Below are 17,981 nucleotides of genomic sequence, written 5' to 3'. Positions count from 1 at the left end.
ATGATGCTGTCATTGCTAAGACACTGATGTGTTTTACTAATGTTGCTGCTTTCACTCAATTCGCATTTCTCTTTGGGTTAAGGTTCCCTTTAAACGAACATACCCTTTTCATTTATCCATCCCCAGCAATAATCTGGTCAAATCTCAGAAACAATCTAACGCCCAAGCTACGTGGGACATTCCTTGACAAACTTTGATTCTGTGACACTTACTCATTCCTGTCACCAACTATTTTGATTGTCAAGAAGGAAGCATTTGTACTCAGCTTATGTTTGTATGCTTTAGCTAATTCCCGGAACCCATTAGGCTTAGGACCCATTACTGGGATTCTATTGTGGGGACAAAATTGAAAATATTGGACTTTCCTGAAAGGGCCGAGCAGGGTAACATCTGTGAGAGGTGTAGTTTTGGTTACAGGTCTGAGTCGCAATAGTACCAATTCGTGAAACCTCACATCTCATTATCCGATGGTTAAGTCTTTCAAAATTTTGATGAACAAACACTGGTATCTTACCAAGCTTTTGGCTCAAATGAACTGCAAATTCCAGCACAAAACATCACATTTGGCGACAAAGATGATGTACATCCAACCATACTTTACATAAATAATTATCTAAGAACGTTTGTCTTACCATAAGTCACTGCATCAACAGAGAGATTAGCTCTGTTTCCATATAAAGCACATTGATATTTTACAGAGGTCACGTGATCTACTTTGAAGACTATGGAACGCTTTGCTCCAGATGCAGTCAAAGAACTCTGATTTTGAGTGATGCCAGAATCATCACGCACACCATCCCTGAGCCTGTAGAAGCTGACATCTGTTGCATTAGGTGGTGGTTCTCCTTCAACAACACAGGTGAAGGATGAAGGCTGGTTTGGATTTACTTTGACATTCATGGAGACATAAGTAATTCCTGAAAGGAAAGACATTGAAAGTGCTACATTCACATGACAATGCATTACTCACAGTCTCCTTTTGAATCGGGGTTTAGATTAACAATGTACTCATAACCGTGTCGTAACATAGCATGTTCTATTAAAAAGTCATTGGAACAGTCTTTTATACAACAACCGATATCAAAGCTTCTCAATTACTTCCCTCTACAAAAATATGAAAAAATAACATAATAAGCCGCAATGGACCTTGAACAGATGACAGGTTGTTCCTTTTCACAAAATTCAATTTAAAGAATTCATTATCAAGACCAAGTCGAAATGTTCATATTGTTGAGCAATGCATTTTTATCAATAAAAGTTATACATTACATTATTTTTTATAATGATTATCAGCTGGTTCAATTCTCTTACTATTTGTAATGCTGATAATAATGATAATGATAATGAAATAATGATAATATGATACTGATGTAAATAGAGTTGCAAGAATATTATGTTATCATTAACCCAGGGATACCTCTTTAGTATTGCTATGGCTCTACCAGAAGGCCCGACATTATCATTAATTTTCCTGGCACTGCCAGGTACCCATGTAAAACAGAGTCAAGAGCAACATTGAGAAAAAACAAAACAAAACAAAAACATCTTGTTAAACGATAAATGCAGTAGGTAAGATTCAAACCAGGGATCTTACGTGAAAAATTTAGAAAAAAGCTCTAGAGAGGCTCGTTAAAAACTTCCATGAAAACAATTTAATTAAAGCTGCATTCCATGCACTACTTGTTTGACAGTCCCTCTCCACCCAATTTGGTAGACACTGTCCTGTACAGATTCCTGACACTTTGTCACAGACACTTTCATCATAGTGGCACGACTCTGCACACCCAAGACTATAGAATGCTCCAGGGCACTCAGGCGGATCACGAAAAAAATATATATATACACATAAACCAACAAAATAAAACAAAATAAAACAAAACAAAACAAACAAAATACGACAGTGGATCCACTAATATCCGAAACTAATTACAAACTTAGAACAGGGAAAGAAGCTTACCCTACAAACAATACAACATGGATGATGAATTGATAACTGCTCATGTAGGCCTAGCTAAATGGGGTTTTCGCAACACATCAAATAGATACTATGTCACATTATGCAGTGACGATGTTCAAAATATATCTGACTACATTGATTTTTATAAAGTCATTTCCAAGAGGGAGCAGGTGGGATATATGTCACACTAAAAAACTAAAAGGCAGTTAATGCTATAGATTGCTCATTTAACAAGAGTCTCTTGTTCACAGAAAAAAAAAACACGCTGTCTCTGTACATAATGAGGTATATAACATTAATGAATGGGTCTTTTGTAATACATTCAGAAAAGCCAGGGTAAAATAAAAATAGAAAAATCATGAAAGCACATTATGTTATCACCTTGACAGTTCACTTCATCACCATGGATGTTGAAGTACAGGGCACACCACTGATTTGGACACTCTCCTGTTATCTTGTCACATGGTGCATCATTTAAACAGTGGCATTTATCTTTGCAGTCAGTTCCGTAGTAACCATTATCACAGATATCTGGTACTGATGAAAGGATGAACAAAATGTAACACAGACATAGAAAATCTATCTGACAAATATCACAAACATCTTGCCTCTAAATACACACTTGTTGACAGAACACTAGTGATTATGGACTCATTGTAAGTTCAGATCTTGCCTGTTCTGAAGCACTATGCCACCGTATATTATTTACTCTATCTTCAAGGTGAACAAACTTTGTGATACAGTAGTTTCCACTTTCTAAGGAGCTTGTGTTGAAATTTGTTCATAAATTTCAGTATATTTTTCCTTTTTAATGAGATGGTTGTTTAGTTTATTTAATTGGTTCTCCCAGCACTAGTGCAAATCAGTTAAGCGTCTTTGTTGAATTCCCATGGTCATTCACCTGCTAAAGTATCGAAAATCCTTCCAAAAATCCATAAACTGTTACGGATCACTACCAAAAATGTAATCGTCTGTTCCTTGTGTCATTCTCAAACTTCCCTGCAAGTTTCATCCAAATCCGTGCACAACTTTTTGAGTTATTTTGCACACAGACAAACAAACTAGCAAACTAAGTAACAAACAAACCAACGGTAATGAAAACATAACCTTTCTTAACCATAAGAAAGTAAAATTTCAATATGTAAAAGGTTCGTTAGTTCTTAACCTAGTTTTGTCATTTTTGAAACGTTCTGTAGGGATATTTTTCTCTTTCTTTTGGAGTGTTTTTTTTTTGGGGGGTGAATTATCTCTTTAACACTGGCTGTGGATTCTAATAAGACTACAAATAAAAGGCAGAGGAACTTTCAATACTCACTCTGACAATTTTCACCAGACCAGCCTGTCTCACAGTCAGAAGATTCTGTACAGACTCCAGAATATCTGTCACAAAGGCCTGACTGACAGTGACATGTTTGACTGCATCCAGCTCCATAGGTTCCGCTGGCACAATCTTTGTTAATAAAGTCGTACGATGGAATATCATTTAGAGAAATGACGGATTAATTTTCAATTAACTGAATTAAATAGAGAGCGCTGCTCTTGTGGCTGCCAGGAATTTTTACCTCTCGCCCCCTTTTTTAACATTTATTATGTTATTTTTAATCTTCCGAGATTGATTTCGACTTCTCATCTGCGTCAGCGTAATTAATGTAAAGTGGTGATTATGTTTGTCAAATTTATAAACGTCGTGAGGGTCTGTTTCGTACTATTTCTGGATGTTTTATCCCCAGCTCAATCCTACAACATATGACTAACGTATACTACATAAGCTCGCAGAAGCCCTGGCGTCGCGTGGGGTGTCACCCCCATGGATTTGTCTACATGGATACTAACAAGAAATGACTCTTAAACGGAGCAACCGGATCAGCGTAGAAACGGACGCCGTGGTAGGTCCGAGTTCCGAGAGATGTCAGTATAATTCTTTCACCCAAACCTCGCTATCCTATCGTGAGTTGAGGGAAGGGGGCTGAGACTGGAATGGGAAGTTTACGCTCTGATTATAATGCCAGCTGAGTCGATTTTTGTCCTGCTTTTATTAGATATTTTTCTTTCAAGTCGCTTGTTTGTTTGTGTGTTTAGTTTTGTTTTGTTTTTGTACCTACAGGTATTTATATATGATGTACTATTTAGTATTCTCGATTTTTGTAACGATCATTCATGTATGTAGAAATCCCGCACTGAATTTCCAGTGATATTTTTGTTGGACGTTTTAAATGAATTGCATTGCATTGAAATTACTATGACGGTCTTGTAATGAGCTGTTAGTGCTCTGTTCAACATGTGCATTTCATAAAAAAATATGTATTCAATGTATTCAATGTTTTTTATTTTCATTTTTCGACAGAAATATAAACATCACTTTTTTTGGTAACAGAAAATAAGGTGCGTAAACTATGTAACATGAAAAGAATGTACAATAATTGTACCACCTTACAGTAATTATACACTATCATAGAACTCAAGTGATTAGAAGCAACTAAACAGTATGCAAAATTCGAAAAATGGAGGGACCCACTAAAAAGACAAAGCTTGTAGAATGTGCGCCCCCTCAGAGAAAAAAACAACCCATCAGTTGAGAACAAAGTAAAAGTATGGAAGCCCACTAGAACGAGAGATCAACAAAAACATAAACATGAAACTAGACTGGAGTAGGAGTAACAGTACAACGGAGAGTTGACTATGAGACGAGACAAAATGAAGCAAAGCTGACATAATAGAAAAGAACAGAACAGACAAAAACGTTCTACAGAGACAGCGATCTCGTAAGAAGTATGTCGAGAGAGTGGGAAAAGTGACGCGAGAAAGAAGAGGGTAATAGACATATAATCGGAGAAATACCGTAGCATTATATGCCGTAGCATTATATACCGTAGCATTATATGAGTATAATATACAGGAGCTAAAGTATACTTGGCAATCAATACGTGAAAACATAGGTTCTTAGAAAAGTAGTTATGACAGCTGGTTAATTCTATTTAGTAGAATTATAAGATTGCAATAAAAAGACTTTCAATTTCCTGTTGAATGAGTATACAGAGGAAGTTGAATGAGTATACAGAGGAAGTTAGGATGTCACATCAACCAGTTGATAACAGTACTCTGAATTTATCATCTAATTCTCAGTCTTTGATATTCATCAATCAAATTACCTTCCATTATAAAATATTTCACATTAAACAAGTAGCCTAAGTTGTAATGTACAGTTTTATGTACAGTGGGGAGACCAATACTAATAAATACAGGTTTGCTAACTGCAGCCTTAATAGACTCAAAGGAGAATGATTCCCTACCTGTATCACAGTTGATTCCTTGTCTTCCTGTATCACAAGAACACCCGAATGGATCAGGTAGGCAGAACTGACGAGAGCTACACGGGGCGGGTGGATCATTTGCCTTGTATGTACACCTAAACTCACAGTGTGGTCCAAATCGATTTCCACCGTCGGTTCTGCAGACTAAGAAAAATCAATTACACACCGATAAGGTTTATAGCTATTTTGAACACTTTACCAATGTTCATGACTCGTTAAATATTGAGTTGAAACAACTGTCGCAAAACCAATACCAAAAAAACCACTGGTGTCCACTCTGTGATATGTATGTATGCATTCAATTGAGTGTGGTAATATGTCTGCACAGATGTATACTTCAAAATCAGCCATATGTCCAACTAATACCATTAAATTCAATTCAATTTCAATTCTATTTTATTCAACCATTCAGTAAAGACATGTACGTAAAATGCAAATAATATCCGAAAAGGCAATGTACATAATAAATAAAAGACATTGAAACTATCAAACAATTAAAATATCACTTCCGATATTCACATCTTGTTGCATATTTCCCTTTTGCATGATACTTTAAAACTTCACAAAGATGAGCATGCTTTTATATTATCATTTAAATCACTACATATGTTTTTTCCTGCGAAACGTAATGAATCTAATGCTTGAATTGTATGTACTATTGGTTTATGTAACAATAGTTTCTGCCTTTTGTTATAAGTATAACAAAATGAGTTGCACTTAAACATATTCTCAAATATGCTGGGAACATTGCCAATTTGAAAATAATAACTAGATATTGAGGTATTAAATATAATCAATTCCTGAAGAGGAAGAATTTTATTTTATTTGAATAATGGGAATGTAGGGGCATCACGAACAGAGTGCGTTATAATCCGAATGGCTCTTTTCTGAAGCATTACAAGTTCAGATAAATGAGACGAGTATGAGTTACTCCGTACAACATTACAGTAAGATAAACGCGGTAATATTATACAATCATAAATTAAACTGGAATTGAATAGGAAATTTTCTGGCCAATACCTGCCAAATTAGAACTAAACTCTGCAATAATTTGCTCACGTGTGAAATACTTGTGTTCACTCGAATACATCTCACTTTGAATATTATGTATTTCTTTAAACCTAATATATCACTTCTTTCACTCCATGTTCTTTTCATAGTTCCCTTATACTTCTGAAAAATGTTATAAAACACTGTTTCTTGGAACACCGTATAATACTTGTAAAGTTTTTATCGTATTATACGAAGTGTACTTACAAAAAGATAACATATTAGGGACATGGAGATATGCCTAGTAAAGACGAGTCTTCTTTCTTATAGAGTGAGTAAAGCTTTTGTAGTCCAGAGTTTTCGTCTTTCATCTTTTGGGTAACAAGAGGCAAACTATCCTCATACAAGGCTATACAAACCTCCATAAAATAACTATAACTTTCATTCACATCATCACTCTCATAAAGAGATGACAAATCATTTTTTCAACTGTCTTTCTTTTAATTCTTCAATCATTTTATCAGTAATAAACGAAGAGTTTGTTTGCAAAAACCGATAAGTCCATATTTGCGAAATGGAGATATTTGCGATTAAAGGTCAAGAAAAATAAAGAGAATAATAAAACAAAATTATTGCTTCTTTTAACCATAACTTCAAAAATGTACCTTTATATGTAGTGAACAATATATCATTCAAAAGGTATTATTTTGTACTTTATGACAGAGACCGTAACTCAAAATCTTCAAAAATGGACTTATCGGTTTTTGCAAACAAACTCTTTACATCTTCTTTGTGGTCTATTGTTGTTATTCCTGACATATTTTGTACCGTTTTGCTTGGCATCTGTAGATATAAAAAAACAAGCAAGCAAAAAAAAAAAAAAAAAAAAAAAAAAAGATAGTTGTCTGATAAATCAGTATATAATAAACCAGATTTTAACATTTAATGAAAAGTATTAAGAAAAATATTATCTATCAATTTTCAAGATTTCGATGTAATCCGTGATGGTTTTGAAATAAGCGGATGAAAATTATACGTAAACATATTTTGCAAAAAATCAATAGTATATTTATGATAGTGATGATTAAAGATAACATAAAGTTTTGGTATCTCAAAAGTTTCCCTGAGTCTCCTTGTCTTAGTTTGTGTTTCAGGTTAAAGTACCTTTCATATAACTAACACTGTGAGACTTACTCGCCCCAAAGTGCTCTCATGTCTTAGTAATCATGCAATAATGGTTTCGTACAATACGTGTATATTGATTCTCGCGGTACCGCGTCGAGTCAAACTAACGGCTCGTTCGAATTTTTCAGAGCCCGCTCTGCTCTGGTACGAAACCATTATTGCATGATTACTAAGACATGAGAGCACTTTGGGGCGAGTAAGTCTCACAGTGTTAGTTATATGAAAGGTACTTTAACCTGAAACACAAACTAAGACAAGGAAACTCAGGGAAACTTTTGAGGTACCAAAACTTTATATTATCTCTAAGCAAATTTATATCGAAATCACCCAACAAATATATTTTTTCTCCACTTCAAAAAGATCTAAACACAATTTGATATTCTCATTAAAATATAACACATTACTACTTGGCAGGCTGTGAACACAACCAATAACTTTATTTGATGATTCTGTACTTTCTATAAAGATAGATTCCATTCCTGTCGAACAAAAGAATATATCACTACGTGTTACATATTGAATGTTATTTCTAATATAAACAAGGAAAAGTAGAAATTACGCGGTGCGTAAAATATGTCCCCGCCGGAAGTAGCATTTAGTAGCAAAATGTACAATATCGGTAAAAAATCAAGGTCAAAGGTCAAAGAAGTCAAAGGTCAAAATTCTGTGTAGAAGTTTTGAAGCCCTCACCTACATTGTAGTGCCATCACAAAAAGCAAACGGAATCGAAATCGGGTTAGAAATGGCGAAGGAGTAGCATTTTGTAGCCAATGTACAATATAGGTCAAAAATCAAGGTCAAAGGTCAAAGAAGTCTAAGGTCAAAATTCTGTGTAGAAGTGTTAGCCCTCACCTAGTGCCATCACATAAAGAAAACGGAAATGAAATTGGGTTAGAAATGGCAAAGGAGTAGCATTTTGCAGCAAAATGTACAATGCAGGTCAAAAATCAAGGTCAAAGGTCAAAGAAGTCAAAGGTCAAAATTCTGTGTAGAAGTTTTGAAGCCCTCACCTAGTGCCATCACATAAAGCAAACGGAATCGAAATCGGGTTAGAAATGGCGAAGGAGTAGCATTTTGTAGCAAAATGTACAATATAGGTCAAAAATCAAGGTCAAAGGTCAAAGAAGTCAAAGGTCAAAATTCTGTGTAGAAGTTTTGAAGCCCTCACCTAGTGCCATCACATAAAGCACACGGAATCGAAATCGGGTTAGAAATGGCGAAGGAGTAGCATTTTGTAGCCAATGTACAATATAGGTCAAAAATCAAGGTCAAAGGTCAAAGAAGTCAAAGGTCAAAATTCTGTGTAGAAGTTTTGAAGCCCTCACCTAGTGCCATCACATAAAGCAAACGGAATCAAAATCGGGTTAGAAATGGCGAAGGAGTAGCATTTTGAAGCAAAATGTACAATATAGGTCAAAGGTCAAGGTCAAAGGTCACAACTGAAATTCTGTGTAGAAGTTTCAAAGCTCCCATGTAGTGCTATCATATAAAGCAAACAGAATCAAAATTGGCTCATAAATGACAGAGAAGTAGCAAATTGAACATTTTGATCACACACGGACGCACAGACAGACAGACGGACGGACAGACACACGGACACACACACGTACGGAGCCCGTTTCATAGTCCCCTGCTCGAACTCGTTCGGCGGGGACAAAAACAACACGTACCTCCTCCCGTTCTATCACGTTAACACCATTGAACTAGGGAGTAACCTTCTATATTATACATGTTCATAGGGGAATTGGTATTCAACCAAGTTTCACTTATTCCAGTAATGTCAAAACTGAATCCAAAGATGACAAAAATATTTGTAAACTATCATTTTTTTTTTTTACATAAACTTCTCACATTTATAAGAATAACTGAAAAGAAACTGACCCTGTTTACCTTCATATTAAAATCTTCAGGAAAAAAAAAGTACTGTCACCAAGTATCATTAATTTTGTGTATTATCACCAGTATCAAATATATCATACTGAATATTACCAATGTCATTGATATCAGATGGTTTCATTCTCAAAATTTAAAATCCCTGCTCATTGATATTTTCATTCCGATAAAAGAAGCTACAAAATCAAAATCAAAATCATCATTGTAATGATTGAAAGGGAAAATGTGCGCTGAACATTGAACGCATAAACTGAGAATTTGTAGATTGGGAACTGAGATTACTGCAGTGCTTACGACTTTCACTCATTTGACACCCCCTGGGACACACACAAATAAATTACAATATGACACAATTGGATTAAATTAGTTTTAAAAAATGCACAAATTTGGGGACGGATTTACATAAAATATCGAAAACACCTGTTTATGATCGAGCAGTGATGAATACTTAACATCATCATCAGCTTTTAAAAAGTATTTCTAAAACATTGTAAAAATTTGGACAAACACATTTCAAATGAAGGTCAGGTTAGAGAACCCTTGTGGAGCCGGGAAATGTGCAAATGCCGGGAAATGTGCAAACGCCTGGAAATGTGCAAACGTCTCGCCGGGAAATGTGCAAACGCCGGGAAATGTGCAAACGTCTTGCCGGGAAATGTGCAAATCTCTAAATTTCATCAACGGGAAATGTGCAAACGTGACGCCGGGAAATGTGCAAATGTTCAATTTTGCCGGGAAATGTGCAAAACGTCGCCGGGAAATGTGCAAACCATTTATCTCACCTATATTAGGTAGAGATGGAAGAGAAACTCTCGATCAAAGCTGCGCACGAACCATTACCATCTTTACCACCTGTCTTAGCGACTATCTGTCTTGTTTTTTATGCCTCCGCCACGAAGTGGTGCCGAAGGCATTATGTTTTCGGGTTGTCCGTCGGTCCGTACGTCCGTCCGCATTCGTTTACGCGATAACTTGAGTAATATTTACTGGAATTTTACCAAACTTGGTCCAAGTATAAAGTATGATAGGGCAATTACTTGATTAGATTTTGGGTGAAATCTGCCAAAGGTCAAAGGTTAAAAGTCAAGGTCAAGTCATGAAATTATGTCTGTTTACGCGATAACTCAAGACTGGATCACGCAAATTTCACTAAACTTTGTCCAAGGATGATGTATGGTAGGACAATTACTTAATTAATTTTTGAGTGAAATCGGACAGAGGTCAAATGTCAAAGATCAAGGTCAAATCCTAAAATTTAACTTTTTACGTGATAACTCAAAACTGGATGAAGCAGCTTTCACCAAACTTGGTCCAAGGATGATGTATGATACGGCAATTAGTTGAGTAGATTTTAGTGACATTTGCAAGAGGTCAAAGGTCAAAAGGTCAAGGTCAAATGCTAAAAATGTTGCTTTTTCCCCATATCCATGCAATGCCCAAAGGTATTTTCTTGAAACTTAGTGTAGACATATCTACTGCATAAAGATTCTCCAGAGGGAGTTTCATGTCATAAGGTCAAAGGTCAAAAGGTCAAAGATTAGGTGAAAATGTTACAATTTCACTTTTCTCACAAATGGTTCAATGTAGGCCTATCTTCATGGAACTTGGTATATACACATGAACTGACTGGCAGGGATTATCTAGGGAATTTAGGGGTCATGGGTCAATAGTCATGGGTCAGAGGTCAAGGTCAACTCGTCAAAATTTTACTATTTCCCTCATATACTAGTATATGCAATGCTTGCATTATTATTTTTAAAACTTGATATACATATATTACCTAATGGAGATTCTCTTGGAAATTTCCTGCCAGAAGGTCAAAGGTTAAGGGTCAAGGCCAGGTTTAAATGCAAAAAAAAATCAATTTTACACCGTAATTACACTCTTTCTCTATACCTTGAAAAATTACTCAATGCATAAACTCATAAAAGGGTCAGTCAAAAGTCAAGTAAAAATCCTCAATTCCCCAAATACATGTAACTGCACCCTTTAATAGACAATTATAGCAAACGTAGTTCAAGGAAAGTGAACATTCAAGATATTTCTGACAAACCTGTCATTTCAGTATTTTGCCAGTTATGTGAAACTGTTATCTCACATTGTGAAGACATTATACCATACACCTATTGGGAGAATCATGCATTATGGCGGAGGCATCAGTTGCCATAGCGACATTTTTAGCTTTTAATTACATTTTCAGCATTTTCTTGCAAACCCTACAACGAATTCTCACCATATTTGGCAGATAATCTTAGTGGTTATATGATCGTAATTTGTCAAAATGAGCCGCCCCCCCCCCCCCACACACACACCAGTCCTAAGGAGGGGGGGGGGGGGAGAAGTTGAAGCCTCAGAGTCCCTAAACGCTTGATTTTTTTCTTCATCTGTCAAACCGAAAAAGGAAGAGGTAAGTTAGTGCTATGAAGACATTAATGACTAAAATTTCATGTTTCATTATGGCTGACCCAGGGGTGCCCTGATCGGGGGTGAGGGGGAGGAGGGGGAGAGGAGGGGGATTTTCCACATTTTCAGCACATTCTCGAAAAATCTAGGACGGATTTTCACCCAACTTGTGAGATACAGTCATATTTATGTTGATATAATCTTGATTTGTTAAAATGCGCCCCCCCCCCCCCCATCGCCGAAGGGGGAGGGGGGGGGGGGGTTCAGCTTCACTTTTAACATCCCAAAAATCTGGATTTTTTTTATCTTCTTCTGTCAAACCGAAAAAGATAGAGCTAAGATAGTGATATGAAGACATTAACGTGATTAATGAATGAAATTTCATGTTTGATCATGGCGGATCAAGGGGTGCCCAGATCGGGGGGGGGGGGGGGGATGATGGGTGGAGGGGGATATTCCACATTTTTAGCGTCTTCTTGAAATATCTATGAGGGATTTTCACCAAACTTGAAAGATAGCAAGATTGTGGTAATAATTATGATCTTAATTTGTTCAAATGAGCCCCCTCCCCCACCGCCGAAGGGGGGGGGGGGGGGTGGGGCTGCGGGGGTTTGAAGCTTCAGCGTCCCTAAACTCTGGAATTTTTAAAATCTTCTTCTGTCAAACCAATAAAGAAAGAGCGAAGTTAGTGCTATGAAGACATAGCGTTAATGAATGAAATTTCATGTTTGGTTATGGCGCGGATCAAGGGGTCTCCAGATCGAGGGGGGTGAGGGCAAGGAGAGGAATTTTCCACATTTTCAGCATCTTCTTGAAAAATCTACGACGGATTTTCACCAAAATTGGCAGATTGCCTCTTTACGGTGATATGCACTTAATTTGTTAAAATGACCCCCCATACACACGCACACACACACACACACACACACCGCTGAAGGGGGGGGGGGGGGGGGTGAAGCCCCGGAGTCACTAAACTCAATTCTTATCTTCTTCTGTCAAACCGGAAAAGAGAGCTTAGTTAGTGCTATGAAGACATTAATGCCTGAAATTTTATTTCACGTTTGATTGTGGCGGATCGAGAGGTGTCCTTATCGGGGGGGGGGAGGGGAGGAGGGGGATTTTCACATATTCTGCATCCTCTTGAGAAATCTTTGACGGATTTTCACCGAACGTGGGAGGTAGCATCTCTAGGGTTAGAATCTCACTTTGTTCGAAGGGACAACAAATCCAAGTTGTTCCCCTTCCCCAAAGATAGGGATAAGACCAGGGTAGCCCCCACGCCATTTAGTAAGCAGACGTGAAATTTCTACCTTCTAAAAGTGTGATAAAATTGTGTTCTATTACTCTTGGTTGTATAGAGAATTTCTTTAAAAAGTATGTATTCCGGGTTTTTTTCATATGTATAGGGTTTTCAATAAAATTCTGAATTCCACCCGAACGACCCCACCCCCCATCGTCTTGGTCCCTTTCAAGTTCAAGGGGCGGAGATGGGGGGGGGGGGGGGGGCTCCATCTCCTCCCACCTTAGGGGTTGGGGCAGTGCTAATTTAGACAAATTGAGGTCATATCACCAGATAAATACGCTACGCTACGTTTCAAGCTTGGTAAATATCTATTAGGCCCTATAAAAGGGTTTCAATTAAGAAGAAGCTGAATATGTGACAAATCCGCCTCCGCCGCACTTAACATTAATTCATGAATCAACTTACCATAACAGGCACCAGCACTCTATTAGCTCCATCATTTTTGTATAGAAGTTTTTTTTTTTTTTTTAAGCTGATATATAATTTTATTATCCGAGGGATGCGTCTTGAGTTTTCAGGAAAAAGACAAAAAATGTGAAAATTAAGCCTCCTTCCTACCCCCTCCCCTTTTTGGGCATCCTTTCATCTGTCATAGTAAACTTGAACCTACATCATGCATTAACTGTATTTACAGTATAAAGATGCTATCTGCCAAGTTTGGTGAAAATTCGTCATAGATTTTTCAAGAAGATGGAGAAAATTTTGAGAATCCCCCTCCTCCCCCTGGTTACAGCTCGTTATTCCGAAGGTTTGTTATTCCGAAGACTCTTTCTTCCTAAGATTCGTTATCCCGGAGGTTCATTGTTCCGAATTTTATTTACGGATTAACCAGTCTTCGGAATAACGAACCTTCGGAATAACGCCACAAATTTTCGGATTAACGAACCTCTAGGTACAGGGACTTTGCGTGTTTCGGATTAACGACCCTTCGGAATAGCGAACCTTCGGAATAACGAACAGCACCCCCTCCCCCTCACTCTCACCTACCCCCGATCAGAGCATTCCTAGACCCGCCATAATCAAACATGAGATTTCGGTCATTAATGTCTTTACAGCACTAACTTTTTCGGTTCGACAGAAGTAAAAAAAAAATCAAGAGAATAGGGACTCTGAGGGTTCAACCCCCCCCCCCCCCTCCTCGTCACGTCTGCGGGGGGGGGGGGGTTCAATTTAACAAATTAAGATCGAATCACCATAGATATACTATCTGCCAAGTTTGGTGAAAATCCGTCATATGTTTACAAGACCTAATGCAGAAAATGTGGAAAATCCCCCTCCTCCCCCTCACACCCCTTATCAGGGTACTCCTGGACCCGTCATAATCAAACCTGAAATTTTAGTAACTATAGTGTCTTCATATAACGTAGTTCCATATTCTTCGCTTCAACAGAAGAAGATTACAAATTCCAGAGTTTAGGGACCTGAAACTTCAACTCCTCCTCCCCCGCCCCCTCCCCCCCCCCCCCCGCCTTAGCGGTGGGAGGGGGTGGGGCTCATTTTACCATATAAGACCATATCACCGTAAAGATGGTATCTGCCAAGTTTGGTGAAAATCCTTCTTGAGATTTATCAAGAAGATGCAGTAAATGTGGACAATCCCCCTCCTCTCCATCACTTCCCCTCCCCCCACCCCCAATCAGGGCACCCCTGGATCCGCCATAATCAAACATGAAATTTCAGTCATTAATGTCTTCAAGGCACTAACTTAGCTCTATCTTTTTTTTTTTTGGTTCGACAGAAAAAGATGTTAAAAAATCCAGAGTTTAGGGACTCTGAGGCTTCAACTCCCCCCCCCCCTTTTCGACCGGGGGTGGGGGGGGGAGGGGGAGTTTCAATTCATAAAGATCATATCACCTATCTGACAAGTTTAGTGAAAATGTGTCCTAGACTTTTAAAGAAGATACTGAAAATGTTGAAAATCCCTCTCCTCCCCTCACCCCCCCCCCCCCGCGATCCGGACACCCCTGGATTCGTCATAATCAAACATGCAATTTCAGTCATTAATGTCTTCATAGCACTAGTTTAGGGATTCTGAGGCTTCAATTTGAAGACTCCTCCCCACTTATGGCCCCGTGCCCTGCATCCCTGGATCTGCCATTAAACGTGAACTCCTGTCATCAATGTCTTTAAGAACCAACCTAGCTCATTCTTATTTGGTTATATGATACAAGAAGAATTTCGATAATACCGTAGTTCTGGGACTTTGAGGCCCCCTCCCCCTTTTCGGGGGAGGGGGGGGGGGGGGCATGGCTACTATATAAACAAATTGATATGCCATTGCCATAATCGTGCTACCTGCCAATTTTGTTGAAAATCTGTCAAGGATTTCATTGAGAAAATCTAAATGGTGGAAGTTCATGGGCAGTTTAGATATGGAGTTTATCTACTATCTTTATACACAATATCGCTAGAGTAAATGATTTGCACATTTCCCGGCGACGTTTTGCACATTTCCCGGCAAAATTGAACTTTTGCACATTTCCCGGCGTCATGTTCGCACATTTCCCGTTGATGAAATTTGCACATTTCCCGGCGAGACGTTTGCACATTTCCCGGCGTTTACACATTTCCTGGCAAGACGTTTGCACATTTCCCGGCGTTTGCACATTTCCCGGCGAGACGTTTGCACAATTCCCGGCGTTTGCACATTTCCCGGCGTTTGCACATTTCCCGGCTCCACAACCCTGCAATGAGTCTACGCAGGATAACATGGCATTATCACTTTATTGTTTAATTATTTGTACATCTAGACTGGCAAATCTAATGCACAGTGCGCTCGTAAGACGTTTTAAATAGTCTTTATATCACAGCACCTGTTGGATTATATTTATCCATATGTGACCTGACATGTTAGAGGGTACGTTTTTTGTTTTGTTTTTTTCATTGCCAGTGTATATACGCATGACATGAATGAATGCAGTGGATAAACAGAAAAGAAATAGGGCAATAAATAATGCAAAATACAATTTACTCTACGCACATGTCAATTGAAATGTGTGATGTCAGTGTCATGTGTCTGTGTATTGTGCAATATCCTCCATTTTTTTTAACCAAAGATTTTGAAGATATTTGTCAGAACCTGTTTTGCCATGACTATAACGAGGACAGCAAAAGCTCTGGATTTGAATTTTGAAGGAATCTTTGCTTAGGATTGCAAAGAATTTAAAAGACACTTTTCAACCAAGTGACACTGTCTAAAGGATCCAATAATTACTCATGTACCATACACAAAGTTTCATGTTGGACATACAGTTAGTACGCGAATGAAACAATATCACCCTTGTCCCACACAAGGTTTCATTTTGGACGGGCTCACATCGTATGGAGACATTAATTGTTGTAGAAACCTGCATGTGACATACAAAATAATATACATTGTAGTTAGCTCTTCATTTGCCAAGCAGTGATACCATTATCTTATCATATTAATCTGATCTTATTCTACTGCTGGGCTGTAAAAGTCTGACGAGTGGACACATATTGAAAGCTCATCGATCATCTTTATGTTGCCATTATGCCCAGCTTTCATTTAAGTTTTAGATTTTACCTTTACTGGCTATTGCAGAGGCCGAGGAACCGAGGGGGCTGTAACCCCCCCCCCCCCCCCCCCCACCACACACATATACACACACACACACATCTTCTTGGTTCGTCAAAAAGAGAAATGGGGGAAAAAAACAAATCGGGGAAAAAATCCCAACACCCATGAATTTATATTTCAGATATTCCACTCGTACATTTTTCCCGTCTTAGCGGGGGATTCAAGGTTAAGACCCCCGGTCCCGCAGCCCCCCCCCCCCCACACACACACACATACACTGAAAAATGTTCCGCTGCCCCTTAGCAACTTCTATCATTAAGATACATCTAAGGCGCATCACATCTAATTGCAGGTCATGTTGGAAAACATCTATTTCACCCGTGAGCTGATGAACTTGCAAGTGAATGGCAAACTATCTGTGGATCTATACATCTTCAAAATTACTTTTGCAATCCCAAGAGTAATCATGCCAGCTGGGTTAAGCTCTCTCTCTAAATTGGAATATATAAAAGGAATTGATATCAGGGGCGGATCCAGGAATTCCGTAAAGAGGGGTGCCATCACAAAATAAAAGCGGGGCCCACGCCCCCTTTCTCTTTCATTTTTTCTCTGTTATTTCTTTTGCTTTCACAATAAATGAAGGGGGACGTTGCATTGTTGAAGGGAAGTCTGCATTTCTGAATAGACTTTACAAGGAGGGTATTGCCTATCGAAGAACATTAATTATACAACTATTTGCCATCTAATGTTAACACGTTTTTGTGAAAGACTATGTCAGTCAAAATTACAATTTCAAAACGAGACTTAGTTAACATGTCATCACCTTATTTTCTCTCATTATAATAAATAGGCCTACACATGATACAAAAAACTTTCATCGGCAGGGGATGACGATAAATTTACATGATTGAGCTTCAACCAACCTTTAATTGTAGAGGGCAAGCTTTCGTCCTACTCCTGAGGACTTTCTCAAGCATTATGCAGTGAAGTGTTGTCTTGCTGCCGTTGCCTGTCTCTGTTGATCTCTGGACCATAGATGGGTGAAAGGGTATAGCCCGAGTCTCTGTTGAGAGCTGGATTGATCCTTCTGATCCAAAGTGCCTCCTTTATTTTTCTTTTTAACCAGTTGCTTTCAAAGTCAATGATACGCGCCTCATCCCATTCAATGTTGTGTCCTGTATTGTAAGCGTGCTCAGCTATCGCCGAGTGTGATGGGTTGTTTAGTACGTCTCAGTGCCCTTTTGTGTTCCTTAAGTCTCTCGTTCAAGGTTCTGCTAGTTTCCCCGATGTAACAATCATGGCAATCAGCACAAGTGATCTTATATACAATGCCTGACCTTATGTGCCTTGGGACTTTGTCTTTAGCATGGACTAGTCTACTTCTCAGGGTATTAGAGC

General features: G+C 38.3%; 1 pseudogene; it reads right to left on the bottom strand.

The window, feature by feature from the left end:
* LOC139737413 (uncharacterized) overlaps positions 1–17,981 on the bottom strand; it is a 64,193-nt pseudogene that overhangs the window by 39,151 nt on the left and 7,061 nt on the right.

The sequence above is a fragment of the Diadema antillarum genome, unplaced genomic scaffold, assembly GCF_040938485.1.
Source record: "Diadema antillarum isolate AM-2024a unplaced genomic scaffold, OU_Dant_1.0 scf00000029, whole genome shotgun sequence".
Taxonomy (NCBI): domain Eukaryota; kingdom Metazoa; phylum Echinodermata; class Echinoidea; order Diadematoida; family Diadematidae; genus Diadema; species Diadema antillarum.
The sequence above is the reverse complement of the archived record's forward strand: the minus strand, read 5'-3'. Positions and strand labels throughout refer to the sequence as shown.